Here is a 16978-nt window from a genome sequence, read left to right on the forward strand (position 1 = left end):
AGAATGAAGAAAAAAGACGACATGGTGAAAGAATTCAGAATCACGCCTTCAATGCTTTTAACAATTTTGAAGGATCAAAAAAAAAAAAGAAGCCACTGCCATTTAGAGATTGTGAATTGCTGCCGACCCCGGTCACAATAGTATATGTATTTTCCCCATATTCATTATAACAAAACATTTTAAGGTCCCATGAATTTCATTACAATGGGATTCCACCTGTATTAGATTAAAGAGGCCATTCTTTATGTGAATTAATATGTAAATATGTAACCTACTTTATAAGGCATTTTGGCAAATTAGAGAATAATATAATTATATACACACACACACACTAGCCACACTAACTGTTCAAGATAGATAAAAAAAATTGAAAAATATTTGCTCTCTCTTGCCCTATGTGCATTTTCTGCTACTCTCCTCTGTATTTGCACGTGTGTGAACATCTCTTAACTGGCACTCTGGCTGATGTGAATTTTTGAAGGAGGCACACTGCAACCGAGTTATCTATGGTGTTTGTCACTTTTTACACAGCACAATGTGTGACTCTGAATCAGTGTGAAAACAAGAAACACATTTTTGTACTAAATCACGCACTGTCTCAAGATGACATGTCCAGCAACTGAGAAGTGGCTAGGCTTTAACAACTGCAGTCCTTAAATGTGACATGCCATCTAAAACAGATTTTGAGCAGTTTTGAGACTTAAATCTGACATCTCCTTTAAACAATAACATGATCACCCCTCACCTCTAAAGCGTATATACGCATTAACATAATTCTCAACCCTTTTCAATAATTTAACTTGTAATGCAACACAAACAAACTGTTCTGACCTTTTACTAATTAGAACAAGTTAGAAAATGTATTTAACTTTCAACTTTTAATGTTATTTTTGAGCACTTTGTTTTGTTTTTAAGCACTTTGAGCTATATTATTTGTATGAAAATGTGCTATATAAATAAATATTGTTGTTGTTTGTGGGTATGTCTTTTGTGAATATGATTCATTACAAGAGAAATGGTAAAGCAACTTGGGAGCAAAACTCAATCATATGCTCTTGTCATTTCCCACAATAATAAAAGGATAAGTGTGTGTCCATCTGGGTGGTATGTCTCTGTCATTCCAAAAGATGACACAAGTACTTTTAGTAAAAAACTTATTGGATTTGCCATTCCAATAGATGGCTCATCACAAGCATGAACACTGCTTTACAAATTGAATACCAAATGGCATATAAGAGACATATGCATTGCATTTTGCACTGCAAACATTAACACTGAGATCTACACTGATTGCTGAGATTTCTGTCCTTCTTAGATGAGTAGCACTGCTAGATTAAAAAAAAAAACTCTTTTTAAAATAATAATTACAGAGGTTATTCCACAAAGTTGCAATGATTGCTGACATTGCTGTGACAGCATCACAACCAAGATAGAGAATATACCATGCTGTATGCAGAAAGCATCCAGAAACCACATATAAAATTTGTTTTCTGCCAAAGCTCATTTTAGGAATGAAAAGAAAAGGAAGCACAATAACAGACTGTTTATTTATCAGCCTGCAATATCTAAAAAATGCTGGTGCAGTGATGAGTCATTTCAATGTGGAAGCAAAAATGTATACTGATACAGCAGATAACTCTTTTCAACTGACAGGGCTAGCAACTGATGAATAAATTATTAAAATATTCAGCAGCACGTTGATCACATGTGATGGCTTAAATGTTCTAAGAATGCTTCTGTCACAAATTTTGCAGTTTTCAACCTTAGGAAATTGACATTTAAAATCTGAGGTATATACTCCATTACAAACAGATCTTGCCATCACAGACAGGAATCTCATAAAAAAAACTGAAAATCTCACCACTAACCGATATGTGTTCTGGGTTGTGAAAATGCTCCTTACTATTAGCCCAAACACGGCAGAGTATGAAGATGCTTTTTAAGGCCTAAACATCATCTTTACTAACACGAGGACCCTCTTAATGGTCCAAGTGTGACAATTTTGAATGCATCTGTATATACAGATCATTTGCTGTGATCAACTAAGGGTGTATAAAAGGATATATTACACCTTAATATAACCCTTAAAGTCAGACTGATGATGCTTTTGACAGAGAAACTAATAGGTGGGGTCAGTTCCTGAAAACAAAATATGGGAATACAATATTAATGCAGTATTTCATATAAATTTTGATCAAATATTTTTGTGTACATTGGAAAAAGACCACACATCAGCAAGATACAATCTTTCAGAAATCATCTATTTGGTAAAATATTATCTTATGTACAACAAGTTTATAAATAGTTGCCGTAAAAAGTGCAGGTCACCTCTAGTCTGTACATAAAGGCTTGCAAAACTGACAGTCAAGCAAAACACCATACACATTTACAATTTGCCCACACCTATAAATGACAATATATATCATTTTTTTACATTAAATGTTATTTTATATATATGGCAGGTGCATTGCATGTAATGTGCTATTCTGCCTCCCAGGCACACTGGATTCCTGTTATGCAGAGTTTCATAAAAAGTTTGCTGTTCTGTTACATAACATATAAGCAGGGGCAGTGGCAAGAGTTTGGGGGATAAGAGCAGTAGTGAATACTATACTGTAAAGCATATTTTTGCCTACTTAACTTACGTCCAGAAAATACCACACTAGCCAGTAGTTCGCAAGAAATCACATTGCACCAGAAGTGAGATGCCTGCATACTTTGTAAGCCATCGTTCGTTCATTTCATTCACTCTCCACTACTGAAACACTGCAAGCCAAGAATAAAAACAGCACCCTTGGAAGTTTTTTTTTTTTTTTAATTTTCTTTCTTCAATGTTTGCTTATCAGTTATGGGGTGAAGTGCATTACTGGACATTCTATTTTCATAATAAGTTTGTATTTTTGTTTAGCAGGTGAATTGAGCGTCCAAATAACTGTAAGAAAGTCTGTCATAAATGATTAGTCATGATGTTGTGCTATCTCATCTCGTGTAGTGTTCTTTTTATCTTTGTGTATGTACCATACTTTGTGTATTGCAGCTTTAAGAAATAGCACCTTGCAATGTTCTAAACATTTCCCAAGATGTATGCACCAATGATCAAACTTAAGTATATACAGAGTTAAAAAAAAAAAACAACTGTTCTAAAAGATAATCTAATGTTTATACATGTTTATAATGTTTACCTTTAGTTATATATTACCTTTCCAGCAAGCGTTCATCCAGATCTTTAAACACAATATGTGGCTGCATTTAGAATGCAATGCAAATGATTTCACTACTGTTAATTGTTAGATTGGTTTCGTAATTCTGTTTCAACTGATTGATATCTTTTTCAAAACTGTTCTCACTTGATCTGTCAAAAAGCACTGTAAAGATATTGTACAGTGCTTATATTTTACTCATGGTTTGATGCAGTTTAACTGTTCTTTTTCATTATTTATTATTTATACAAATTAAATGACAAACTGAAGAACTAGATTTATTTATATTCAGATAATGGGCAACAAAAAGATTAGATGTACTATTGTCTTCTGTATTCTACTCTGTCACTTTCTGACCAGAGTCAGAAAAGGCATGTACACACAAATACATAATTTGGAACCATTACATGTAAATCACAAAAAATATGTTTAATATACACATGTACATGTATTACGATCTAATGCAAGGTAATCAATTTAGAGCTTTGTATTCCCTTATGTAAAAGAGTCAAATGGAGAGAGAGACAAATGTTTACTGATTGACAGACACTGATGTACCAGCAAGGCAGGCAATGGTTTGAACGCAGTAATACAATGGAGACATAAAATAAAAATTGGTTAAAACATGCTGTTTGAGATATTTCTTTGAGGCACAGCTATTCATGAAATGGTTACATTTTGGATGAAAAAAGCAGTTTCCTTTAACTAACATTTCAAATTATTAATTGTAAGAAAACATGCTAGGTTTATGGTATATATATATATATATATATATATATATATATATATATATATATAGTGCTAACCTTCAAGGTGTTTTGAGAATGTAGAGATATATCGATTGACTACATGAACAAAATGACAAAAATCACAGAGGAACAAAAAACACTGTGCATGTCATGCAGTGCATTTCTCTGTTCTCTGGACACTATGATATACACAAAGTCAAAGCAACAACAATTTGCCATTAATTAGCCTTCTTTCTTTGGAAGCTGAGTCTTATGCATTACTTTTAAAACTGCAACAAACATGTTATGGTCTAAAAAAAAGGAAAGTTGTTTTCAGGGACCAAGGTTTAATGCAGATTGTCAGTCTTAAGATTATAGTCTAGTTTTAACTGCCATGTACCTTTAACTGATGAGCAACAACTGTTTCTAACTTAACATATGGGATCTACAAACACAAGATTCAAAAGGCAGATGTTTTGTCTTCAATTCTTCCTGTTTGGTACACACAAAAGCGCAAAGACAGGCAGAAGTTAGTTAATTCTATGCTTTTGTAAGCTTAGTTAGATATTTTTTTTAGAATTTTACATTTCTGTCGTTTGCTTTGCTCCCATACTTGTATAAAGCTTGGCTGAACATTACTAAACATTGCATGCACATCCATACTTTGTGAAATGAATTACATATTGAAAAAAAAAAAATTTGCACTTCGAAGAACAGTAATTCAGTGTGGTATTTAGTGCTGAGTGAGGCAGTTTCTGAAGTAACTTCAGTTATAAATTATTACCGTTCTGTGTGTTTCCATAGACTTTCTTCTGAACCCACTTTTTCTAATAATTAGGATCACAAGGCACCACAGCATGTCTCAGCAGCACTGTATATACACAGACATTACATATAAATAATAAATGTCTTGCTCATAATGTTATTAAGAAACTTTGAGCTCTTAAGCATTATGAGAATGCAAAATGAGATAAAGACATTATCACTTCACCTGCCTTTGGCTGGTTTCTTTTTGCACCACTACTTTTAAGGCAATAAGAGAATTTGTTTTCTGCAAACACATGTGTTATCTCAGTCTCAGAGTAGAGAAAAGTCATGGCCACAGGAGAATCTGACACTACATAAGCTCGCACTCACTCACACACATATACACATACACAAGGTTATACACATAATGCAAAAGAGGATCTACTCTTTTTATAAAAAAAAAAATATATTCCACTTTAAGGGACAGACATTGCCTAAATAAGCAAATAGGGAAAAGACTCAACTTTTAACAGCTTCAGTTTAGTCTGTCAGTAATGCAGATATACAATTATGTTTCTAAATATTTCTTTACTACCAACATTGTTCAGGATATCCTAATATATGCAACCTCAATTCTAAAAAAAAGTTGTGACACTCTAAAATGTAAATAATAACAGAATGCAAACCCATATTTTATTCACAATAGAACATATCCAATGTTTAAATTAAGAAAATGTACCATTTTTTTATTGAATTATTAAAAGCAAGTAACATTCCATACAAAAACAAAATTCAATTAAACCCCCTGCCATGAGAAACAAAGGAAGGCTAAGAGCCAGAGTAAAACTTTAAGAGTAGAAAAGAGGGAAGAAACCTGCCAGGTCTTTAAAAAATGTTCTGAACAAATCCTCTAAGTGAGAATTAGATTTTTTCCAATTTCAAACAGTATATAACATCAGTTACCTACTGACTTAAAAGAGGTGGACTAGGATTCCTCCAGTTGAGCAACATAAGTCTACATGCCAATAGTGACGTAAAGGCAATTACGGTGTGTTTGCTTGCGCTTCTCCACTTTAAGCCCATCTGGGAGTTCATCAAACACAGCTGTTAATGGATTAGGAGTGATTGTGACACCAAGGTTGTCTGATAGCCATTTAAAGATTTTGGTCCAGAATAATGTTAATTTGTTGCACACCAAAAATATAGGGCCCAACGAGGCTAGAGCTCGAGTGCAACGTTTGCAGGTTGGATCATGCCCTGGAAACATTTTGGACAATTTTAAACGAGTTGATGTGCTCGATAAAAGATTTTAATTTGAATAATTGTATGCTTTGAGCATATGGAGCTAGAGTGAATTCTGCGCATAGTTGCATTCCACTCCTTATCCCACGGTACTTTGGGATGTTTGAAGGGAAGGAACTTTAAAATGGTTTTATATATTATAGAAATGTTGAGTCCTCAAGACTGATCAATATTTCTTCCAGAATAGAAGTAGTTGGGAGGGGAGGAAAATTGGGCAGATTTTGTTTAACAAAATTCCTAATTTGGAAAGAATGGAAAAATTGTGTTGATGGGAAGGTACATTTGGAGTGTAATTGTTTGTAGGATGCAAAGACATTATATATAAATCTTTAAGTGATTTAATACTGTATGTTTATCAAACATTAAAAACTGTGTACGTTTGAAAGGGTAAAAAGGTGGTTATCGTGCACAGGTGCCACAGATAAAAGCTTCTCTATCTTGAAGTACTTTATACATTGGTTCCATAGTCTGAGTTAATGAAGCACAATTGGGTTGTTAGAAATGATGATAACTTGTATTTACTGGGGTACAAAGCAAGGAATATAAAGAAGTACTACAGGATTTTATTTCTATTGTGGATCAAGCCTGTGTGTGTTTATCTATTTGTGTCAATGTCCAGGTTTTTATAACTTGTATATATAAGCCATGCCACCTTCTGCTTTAGGTATTTGTAGGGTCACCCTTTGGATGTGTGGATGTTTTGAATTCCAAATATAGGTAAATGAGGCTATGATTGAATCAAATTTCTTAAAAAATTATTTGTTAATGTATATGGGGATGCGCTGAAATAGAAAATGAAGCTTAGGAAGGTCATCTTGACAAGAGTTAATTCTCTTTGCTAAAGTGAGATGAAGGGTAGCCCATCTATGCAAATCTTACTCAAGTTTTTCTATGCAAACAGCAAATTTTGCGGAAAAAGCACTTTGTTTTTATTTGTGATGTTTACTCCTAGGTATTTAAACTGATATGCGATGATAAAAGGGAAGGTGTTCCAATCTAATATTGTGTGCTACAGAGTTCACTGGAAAGAGCACACTTTTATTCTAATTAATTTTGAGTCCGGATATCTTTTGAAATTTTGCTAATGCTGTTAGGATTGTAGGCACAGTTGATATACAGCTCAAATTCCATTACAGCAAATACTGAAGTAACAAAATTTTCAGTAGAACAAATACTTTCTGTGGCTCCGGATAAACGTTCATACAACATCATGTTAAACAAATTTCATTTTAACGAAATGTATATTTCAGTATAACAAATGTTTTTTGGGCCAAAAATTGCTACAGAAGCTAATAATGCAATACAAAAAATACTTAATTCTGCGCCTAAACTTTCCGCACCGAGTCTCGGGAACCCTGCAACAGGTTGGCTCAAAGAAAGAGACAGTCTAATATGAAATTTCCAGTCTTGGGCATGACATCATATAGGCATAGCCAAATGCTTACCTAGTGTCTGCGTGGGTAGATGTGTAGTGTGTGAATACTGTACTTTGAGTTTCATAACGGTTCTCAAAGTTATTTTTTTGAGATAAACAAAAAAAAGTGAGAAATGGCATCAGTTTACTCTGAAACATTAACAATCCTAGAAAAACTTGATTCCAGAATGAATTAAAATTAGATGGTGAAAGCTTTCAGAATCGTGCATTCAATGCTGTCAAAAATTTTGAAGGATCGAAAAAAAAAAAAAAGAAGACAAAGTTAAAGGTCGGGCGTTGGGACCTGAATGAAAAAAAAATTAGAAGCATATTTGTATTTCTGTTAAAAAAAGTTACATAAAGCATCATGTTTTCATTCTACATTTTCATACCTCTCTATCCATATTACTAACCGAGAATGGTAAACCGGAAGGCACGGACGCAGGTACACGGCGATGGACGCAGGAGACATAGTGCGCAGGCACCTACAGCGCGCGTGTCATAAACCGCAAGCAAAGTCTGATCCACCGCGAATGAAGGAGTCACGGCTCAAAAACGAAAGAGCTCAACTAATGAAGGAGTCACGGCTCAAAAATTAAATAGCTCAGCTAACGCCACACAGAAAAAAGGATTCTGCACTGCACCCCAGAGTCAGACGGAAGACACTACGGAGTCCGCAAAGGTCCACAAAGATAGTACGGAAGGTGCAAGAAAGTATGAAAGGCACAGGCGCCTACAACGCGCTTCTGAACTAAACGTCCACACTACACAGCATGGTCCGGGTAATAAGAATAAACGAACTCTCCGTATTAAACGTTCGGCATCCTCACACGTCCAAACCATATAGCATATGTGAATCACATTACAGTGATGCATTATTAACAGTACAACCACAGAAAACGCTCCGTATTAACAGTAAGTGCAATTATCCATATTACTAACGGTAGACAATGGATAACTAATGGAGTCACGGTCATGGCTCCAAAACGATCCAGCTCAACTAACGGAGCTACATAAACGAGCCCTCATGGATAAAATCATTACACGTGGGCGCCTACAACGCACGTCTGAAACCGCGAAAGCAAAACTGTCTCGGCTCCAAAACCAAACAGCTCGACTAACAGAGCTACAAAAACGAGCACGCATGGACAAATACAATAAACATAGACGCCTACAACGCGCGTCTGAATCTGCGGAAGCAAAGCAGGCAGGGGTTCAAAACGAAAGACCACAACTGACGGAGATACACAAACAAGCCCGCCTGGATAAAATCAATGAACGCAGGCGCCTACAACGCGTGTCTGAAATACCGCAAGCAAAGCAGGCACGGCTCCAAAAAGAGCTCGACGGGGCTACAAAGACGAGCCCGCCTGGATAGAAACAATGTACGCAGGTGCCTACAACGTGCTTCTCAAACAACGCAACCAAAGGAGTCACGGCTCCAAAACGAAACATCTCAACTGACAGACATACAGAAATGAGCCCGCCTGAATACAATTAATGAACGCAGGCGCCTACAACGCGCCTCTCAAGCAGCAGAGGCAATAGATAAACGGCAAAGAAAGGAACGTCAAACAGCAGCTAAACAATTCCGCCAATTAGCTGACAACACATTCTGTATTAATGAACATTCATTAGGATTAATGAATATCATTTGCTGTCATTGTCATTCACTTAACTTCCCTCAAGAAACAACTGGCACTACAACTAATGAGTTTACACATTGTTGTCAAAAGGGTCAGATTATACTGCCTCCTTTAAATGACTTTCCTGAATATCTACGGAAGCTTCTAACTAACAATGTACCCGAAAGTATAAACTTTATGGACTGCATTGGATCCTACAATAGTTCATTTGCTTTTGCATCTACCGGGGTAAATATCAGGCCACCAGCTGGCAATGGCCCATACTGCTTTTGCGTATGTGGACAAGTATTACATCGGATTGGAACAGTGCACCCTGAGCCAAATCACGAACGCACATATGCACAAATCTACGTGTTAGATCCAGAACAACGCCTATTTCCCATTAATCCTGCATTTGCCATGACAATCAACAAATCCCAAGGACAAACCATGGACAGAGTTGGCATATACCTCTCTGAGCCTGTACTTGGACATGGACAACTTTATGTAGTCTTCTCAAGAGTTCGGCGTTCATCTGACATTAGAGTTAAAGTTGTAGATACTCCATACCAAGGAAAACTCATTCAAGGACAACACACCATCTTTACTACAAATGTTGTGTATAAAGAAATATTCCAATAAATCTTTCTAATGTGCCATGCTATGGGTTCTTTACTTCCTTTGTTCATCATCTACACCTTTACACTCCAATATATCTCATACATACCTCAATGTATTTCGGGTTACCCAACACCAGGGGTTGGCGAGTGAAGCGAGCAGGGGGCGGAGCCCCCTAGTTTTAAAATAATGCACATCTAATGTCTAATTTTCATTCTGTGTTCATGTCTGTATTTCTGTTAAACAGTTACATTTAACATCACATTTTCAACCTGTATTTTCATAACTGCATTTCTATAAAAAAAAACGTTTCATCTAACGTTTCATTTTCATTCTGTGTTCATACCTGTATTTCTATTAAAAAAAAAAGTTGCATCTGAAGTCTCATTTTCAAACAAAATATTTTTTGCCATTTAAGAAGCGCTGTTTTTTTATACAGGTATTGTCAAGCATGGGTCACAGAGTTGTACAAGAGACAGGAAGGCGAGTCCAGGTTTCCAAGGAAAATACAGCCTCGAGACTTCATTCAAAATAGGAGCTGTAAGGAGCCATGACACCGGCAATCACCCTGCTTTAGCTCCCATCTTCAGATTAGAAGAACACCAGTAGCTTTGAATCTCTGCTGTGGCAGACACAGTCTAGAGAAGCGAGATCAGGTGACTGCGAAGAAGAGCTGATCAAAACCCGATGTTAAATGTTCTAAACATCATGTGACAAGCATGTTGTTCAGTAAGCTTGATTCTGCAGAGGACAACAAACTACTTTACCTATAGTTTACTGTTTACTAGAAGCAGCAGAGCAGCTAAGGATCTGTCCTTGCACCGCTGCCATTACAGATGGCAAATGGTAGCAGACTCCGGTCACAGTAGTAAATGTGTTTTGCCCATATTTGTTATAATGAAATTTCCATGCTAACAAAATATTTTTATGGTCCCATGAGTTTCGTTATAACGGGATTCCACTTGTATATGGTACCATATCATCTGCATATAGTGATATTTTCTGCTCAAGTCCTTCTCTGATAATCTCCTTTATCTCAGAAAGTGAATGCCAAAACTCAATGGCAACTGCAAACAGCAGTAGTGATAGGGGGCATCATTGTCTAGTACCATGTTCCAGTTTGAAGTAGTCTGAAACAATGTTGTTAGTACAAACAGAAGCTTCTGGACTGGTATACAATAGTCTATTCCTTGCACATACAGTATGTTTGGGTCGAACCCAAATTTGTGTAATGTAGTGAGAATATGTGTTCCCATTCAACCATATCAGATGCTTTTTCTGCATCCAACAATAATAAGAGCTCTGGGGTGTTAGACTTTGTGGATGTATAAATCACATAAAACAGGTGTCAAAGATTGAAAGTGCCTGCCTTTAATAAATTCAGTTTGGTCTTATGATATTACCGAAGGAAGCACTTTTTCAATTCCCCTCGCTAGAACTTTGGAGAGTATCTTAACATCATTATTCAGAAGTGAGTTTGGTCTGTATGATGCAGGTTGTAATAAATCCCTATTTTTCTTAGTAAAGACGGTAACTAATGCTTGACAAAAAGTTTGAGATAGAATGTTATTGTCTCTGGCTTCCATAAATGTTGCTAATAAAAGGGGCGCTAACTTAATTTAATTTTTTTTTATAAATTTATTAAATATAATTAAATATATATATACACACACACACACACAGAGTGCATATGTATGTGTTTTGCTTCCTTTCTTGCTTGATTTAGAAGTTCAGCAGGGGCCTAGAAGATTGAGGGGAAGGAGCAATATTGAGACATGTCTTTATGGTATCAACTGATGCTTTCCTGTTAAAACTATGTAAGAAAAATTTGTGTAAATAAAAGCATAAATGTTGATAAAGTCAGTAAAAGTAAATGTCATCTATTATACATTTGTGAATCTATCTATCTATCTCTCTATCTATCCACCAAACAATATGAATAATGCATTCCATTACTAACTCTGATGTAGCAAAACTTAAAAGATATGTTCAGGTCATGTTCAAAGCAAGATTGTTTTCATTTGTTAACCTCCTTAGCATTAGACCCAAGTGCAACTGGGGCTGTAAAAACAGTGCTTAGTCTTAGAAACTGCAGTGCTACTGGCAACATTGCGTCTATATTTTTATTGGAGGAAGAAATCTCACTGTACAAGGATTGTGCTATTCTACTGTATCAGTTTGTACAATATGTTCAGTTTTGAGAAGGCTTAAAGACCCCTTGTCTTGGTGTAACAAACAAAATATGTTTTTTCAAGAGATATAACTTGTGTGATAAACAATACTAAAACAGTTTTTAATTATAACTTCAAACTCAGAGCACTGACATATTAAAATAGCTTTGTGTGTAGTAATCTCAGAAATAAACTGAGAATGAAAGGATGCCGCATTGTTTGATGGAAATGAAAATTATTAACAGAGGGCTGAATACAAAGACACCCCAAAAATCAAAGTGAAAATATGATGCGGCAGGCTACTCCATTTTGCCAAAATTTCATTGCAGCAACTCCAAATCGAACTCAGTAGTTTGTATGGACCCCACGTGTTTGTATGCATGCCTGACAATGTCTGGGCATGCTCCTAATGAGATGACGAATGGTGTCCTGGGGGATCTCCTCCCAGATCTGGACCAGGGCTTCACTGAGCTCCTGAACAGTCTGAGGTGCAACCTGGTGGTGTCGGGTGGACCAAAACATAATGTCCCAGTGATGTTCTATTGGATTTAGGTCAGGTGAGCGTGGGGGCCAGTCAATGGTATTGATTCCTTCATCCTCCAGGAACTGCCTGCATACTCTCACCACATGAGGTGGGCATTGTCGTGCACCAGGAGGAACCCAGGACCCACTGCACCAGCACAGGGTCTAACTATGGGTCCAAGGACTTCATCCAGATACCTAATGGCAGTCAAGGTGCCATTGTCTAGCCTGTAGAGGTCTGTGCGCCCCTCCATGGATATGCCTCCCCAGACCATCACTGACCCATCACCAAACCGGTATTGCTAAACGATATTACAGGCAGCATAACGTTCTCCGCGGCTTCTCCAGACCCTTTCACGTCTGTCACATGTGCTCAGGGTGAACCTGCTCTCATCTGTGTAAAGAACAGGGCTCCAGTGGTGGACCTGCCAATTCTGGTGTTCTATGGCAAATGCCAATTGAGCTCCACGGTGCTGGGCAGTGCGTACAGGACCCATTCATGAAGACGGTTTCTGGTTGTTTGGTCAGAGACAGTCACACCAGTGGCCTGCTGGAGGTCATTTTGCAGGGCTCTGGCAGTGCTCATCTGGTTCTTCTTTGCCCAAAGGAGCAGATACCAGTCCTGCTGATGTGTTAAGGACCTTCTACGGCCCTGTCCAGGTCACCCTGAGTAACTGCCTGTCTCCTAGAATCTACTCTATGCCCTTGAGACTGTGTTGGGAGACACAGCAAACCTTCTGTCATTGGCATGTATTGATGTGCCATCCTGGAGAAGTTGGACTGCCTGTGCAATCTCTGTAGGGTTCAGGTATCGCCACATGCTACCAGTAGTGACACTGACTGTAGCCAATGCTACTAGTGAAAAAACAGTCCAAAAAGATGAGGAGGGGAAAAATGTCAGTGGCCTCCACCTGTTGAACTATTCCTGTTTTGGGGGTCGTCTCATTGTTGCCCCTCTAATGCACCTGTTGTTAATTTTATTAACACCAAAGCAGCTGAAACTGATTAACAACCCCCTTTGCTACTTAGCTGACCAGATCAATAGCCCAGAAGTTTTACCGACTTGATGCTATACTGTAATTAAAAAGTGTTCCTTTAATTGTTTTGAGCAATATATTAATGAAAGGGTAATTTGTGCATTGTATTAACTTCACACTTAATTTGTGGATGAAAAAATTACCTGCGGTGCAACATTTAGCGATATATCTGTTGTTGAGACAGTGTAATACTTTTATAAAAATAAATGACAGATGCACATAATTTGCAATGAAACAAAAAGCACAGAAGGGACTGAGAATTAGTTGGTCCTCTGTTGGGCACACCTAATTTTGTCTTGCAAATATAATATTATATATCTCCTTTACAAACTCATGGACGATTCAGTAAAAAAATATTTTTCAGTTTGATTCATTTTGTGCACATATTGGTGAGAAAGAAAAAAGTTATACTTTAGGGCAGGGGTCGGCAACCCGCGGCTCTGGAGCCACATGCGGCTCTTCAGCCTCCTTGTAGTGGCTCCCTTTGGCCTTGACAAAAAAAAAAAAAACCATGAAAATGAATAATGGCAATTTCTTAATTTAAGTTGTATTTATATATATGTTTATTTACGACTACTACTGTTATACATTTTAACATCTAATTTAGAGAGTTTAATTCTGCGTGGACAGAAGCATTTGCCTTCACCGCCAACGACGCTGGCTTACCGGTGTGCTTAATATGTGGCGATAAATTATCGAACAACAAAAATGTAACGTTGAAAGACATTTTCGAAACAAGCACTCAGCATTCAAAATACCCAAGTGAAGATAAGCGAAAGAGAGCAATTTCGGAACTGCAACGGAAAGCTGAACAGAGCAAACATACTTTCAAAAAGTGGATCACTTCTACACAGTCAACTACAGCTGCTAGTTTTGTGGCAGCTCAAGAGATCGTAAGGAGGGGTAAGCCGTTCACAGACGGAGAATACATGAAAGAATCGTTCATAAAAATATCAGAGCATCTATTCTCCGACTTTAAAAACAAACGGGAAATTGTTCAGAAAATGCAAGCTGCATTTAGAGAAAGATTCAGTGAGTTCAGAAAGGAAAAAAACACACACTCTCTCCTTCCCTGTCAACCCCCTGGACATCGACCCATCCCTGCTGAACACATCCGTATTCACAGGAGTGAATAAGTAAGCCCGATCTAGAAATTGAACTGGACGACATGGCAGATAAAGATTAATGGGTGTCCAAGTTCAAATGCCTGACAGCGGATCTTGAAGAAGTCGCCCGTCAGAAGGCTACTCTCGCTAAAGAGCACAAATGGAGTGATATTGAAAACCTCCCCAAAACCCGACAAATTTATTTTCGACACATGGAGTGCCATTCCCGAAACGTATATGAACATGAAAAAATATGCACTTGGAGTCCTGTCCGTCTTTGGCTCAACATACTTAAGTGAGCAAATTTTCTCAAGCATGAACTTCATAAAGTCCAAATATCGCTCCCGCCTCACACATGAGAGCCTGCAGTCCTGTGTGAAGGTCAAAGTCACATTGTACAGCCCCGACATAGAGATGATCAGCAGTGAACTTCAGGAACAGAAGTCACATAAACAGGTGAGAACAATAGCATTTAATATGCTACTATTTTTCAGAAAAAAAAAACACATTCATTTCGGACCCGGACCTGATGTAGTTTTTTTTGTATGTTCAGGTGCTTCAGTTGATTCAGCACACTGAAATGGAATTTAATGTTTACTTTTTTAAAGCTGCTAAGCTACAGCTAATGTTTTATTTATATTAAAGTGGGCTAGTTTTTATTTTAATTTTACACAGGTATAGGAAGGACCCAAATAGGCCTGCATAGTTCAGTTTAATTTATTTCAAAGTAGGCCTACACATGCACACTGCACTTCTGTTTGTTGTATTCCGTGGTTGTAACATGTAAAATCTAAAAATAGATTAAAACTTTTAAAAGTTTATAAGCCGTGTTATGTTTTGCGGCTCCAGACTATTTTTCTTTGGAGGAAGGGGGGGGCAAAATGGCTCTTTCCATAGTGAAGGTTGCAGACCCCTGCTTTAGGGGGTGAGTCACACTCTACTGGAAATTAATTAAATTTGGCAATTAAGTAATGATATGAACAAATGTAACACCAGTGTATGGGAATGGTGCGGATGTTGGGCAACAGCTACTGTAGCGCCTCCACGGAGTATTCCTGTTGTAGACCAAGTATCACAGTTTGAATGTGATTTTATTACATTAATGTACTATCTTACCCAGGCATGGTCTTTGGAACATGTCAGATTCACATTTGTTTTAATACCTAAAGAACTCTCTCAAGTCTTATTTTGGGTTTTGCAGTTCCTGGTGGTTTGCCAATCCTGGCAGCACATGGCGCAAGATGAGTTTGGACAGCGATCCTGTTTCTCTCAAGGCGAACTCTAAATATAAATTATACAAACAGCCGTTACTACAGTATATTTCAATACGACAAGTAAGAACTGTTCTCATCACGCCGTCCGTAACATCTGAGTGATGTTGAAGATACAACCATGTGTTTGTTTTTTTCGCACTTAAAGAGGTCTTTAAAACCAGAATGCTACATAATAAGTAGAGTAGTGTTTAGGAATCAGCTCTCACGAAAAGGAACGTTTGGACAGTTAACTCTTGCAGTCCAGCTGCAACCGAACGTAGTTTAACAAGTCTTGCCACCGTCCACACAAAAGGCTTTGCACCTTTCAGTTGCCAGACAACCGAGTGCGTAAGAAAGGAGTAAACAGAAAAACAAAGGCAGTGAAGTGCTATTTATCTCACTAACAGACATCATACTACCAAAGGACTGGGTTTACCTGCACACGGCGCCACGTAAATCAAATCCCACTTGCGCATGCGTCTATTTGAATGACCATTCCCCCCGCTCCCCCCCTTCCCAAACCCCAGGCCGCTGCCCAGGCGTGCAAGAGAAGTCAGACTTACATGCACCTTGCGATAGCCAAGTAATATGTTAAGCATCGGGACTTCCACGACTCATACATCAAACAATCAGAATTAAAACTGCAGTTAAACACCCGTACGGTGCACTGTTACACAGTACTCTACTTTTAAGTAAGTGGGTGTAAGACTGGTAACTTTATCCAGTAAAACACACGCATGAGTGGAAATCACATCCTCGTGTCTGTCTTCTCTGCCAAGAGCCGTAGCAAACTGAAAAATAGAGCTTCATCTTACCACGCCCCCATCTGACCCCTCCCTCCTAGTGCGTCTAAAGTCTCTCTCGGCTCTCAGGTTCTCCCGTATTTCTGTGTTGTTTCGACCCCACCGTTGACCTTGCTTATTCTTTTGCTCTTTAGCCTTGAACTTATGTGGTAATCATTCCTAACAATGTTAGAATCGTGCTCGTTGTGTGACTTGCATTTTAAAATAAACTGAGAGAAGATGACCAAAGCATTTTGTAAATTAACATCCAATATCTTTTAATCGGGATTAAACGGAACCGATGACTCGTCTTCATTTGATTACTACTGTGTGAAGTATTAATAAAGTCTCTGTCGAGCTATGCTTTTTATCTTTTTATTTAATGCGTGAAAAAGGATCACTTTTCAGTGGCCTTGAACATTTGGCAGCCGTTTTACCTTTTCATCTCCTTATTACTTTAAGACCGCCTCGAC

The 16978-nt window shown here is 37.7% G+C and overlaps 1 protein-coding gene across 1 annotated transcript in view; it reads right to left on the bottom strand.

Annotated features, from left to right (window-relative positions):
* Positions 1 to 16510, bottom strand: part of si:ch211-71n6.4 (para-nitrobenzyl esterase) — a 59131-nt gene extending 42621 nt beyond the window's left edge. The window contains exon 1 of the mRNA XM_028794342.2: positions 16287 to 16510. The gene's annotated coding sequence lies outside the window, so the exon portion shown is untranslated. The remainder of the gene's footprint in view (positions 1 to 16286) is intronic.
* Between the last annotated feature and the right edge of the window lie 468 nt (positions 16511 to 16978).

The sequence above is a fragment of the Erpetoichthys calabaricus genome, chromosome 2 (assembly GCF_900747795.2).
Source record: "Erpetoichthys calabaricus chromosome 2, fErpCal1.3, whole genome shotgun sequence".
Classification (NCBI taxonomy): domain Eukaryota; kingdom Metazoa; phylum Chordata; class Cladistia; order Polypteriformes; family Polypteridae; genus Erpetoichthys; species Erpetoichthys calabaricus.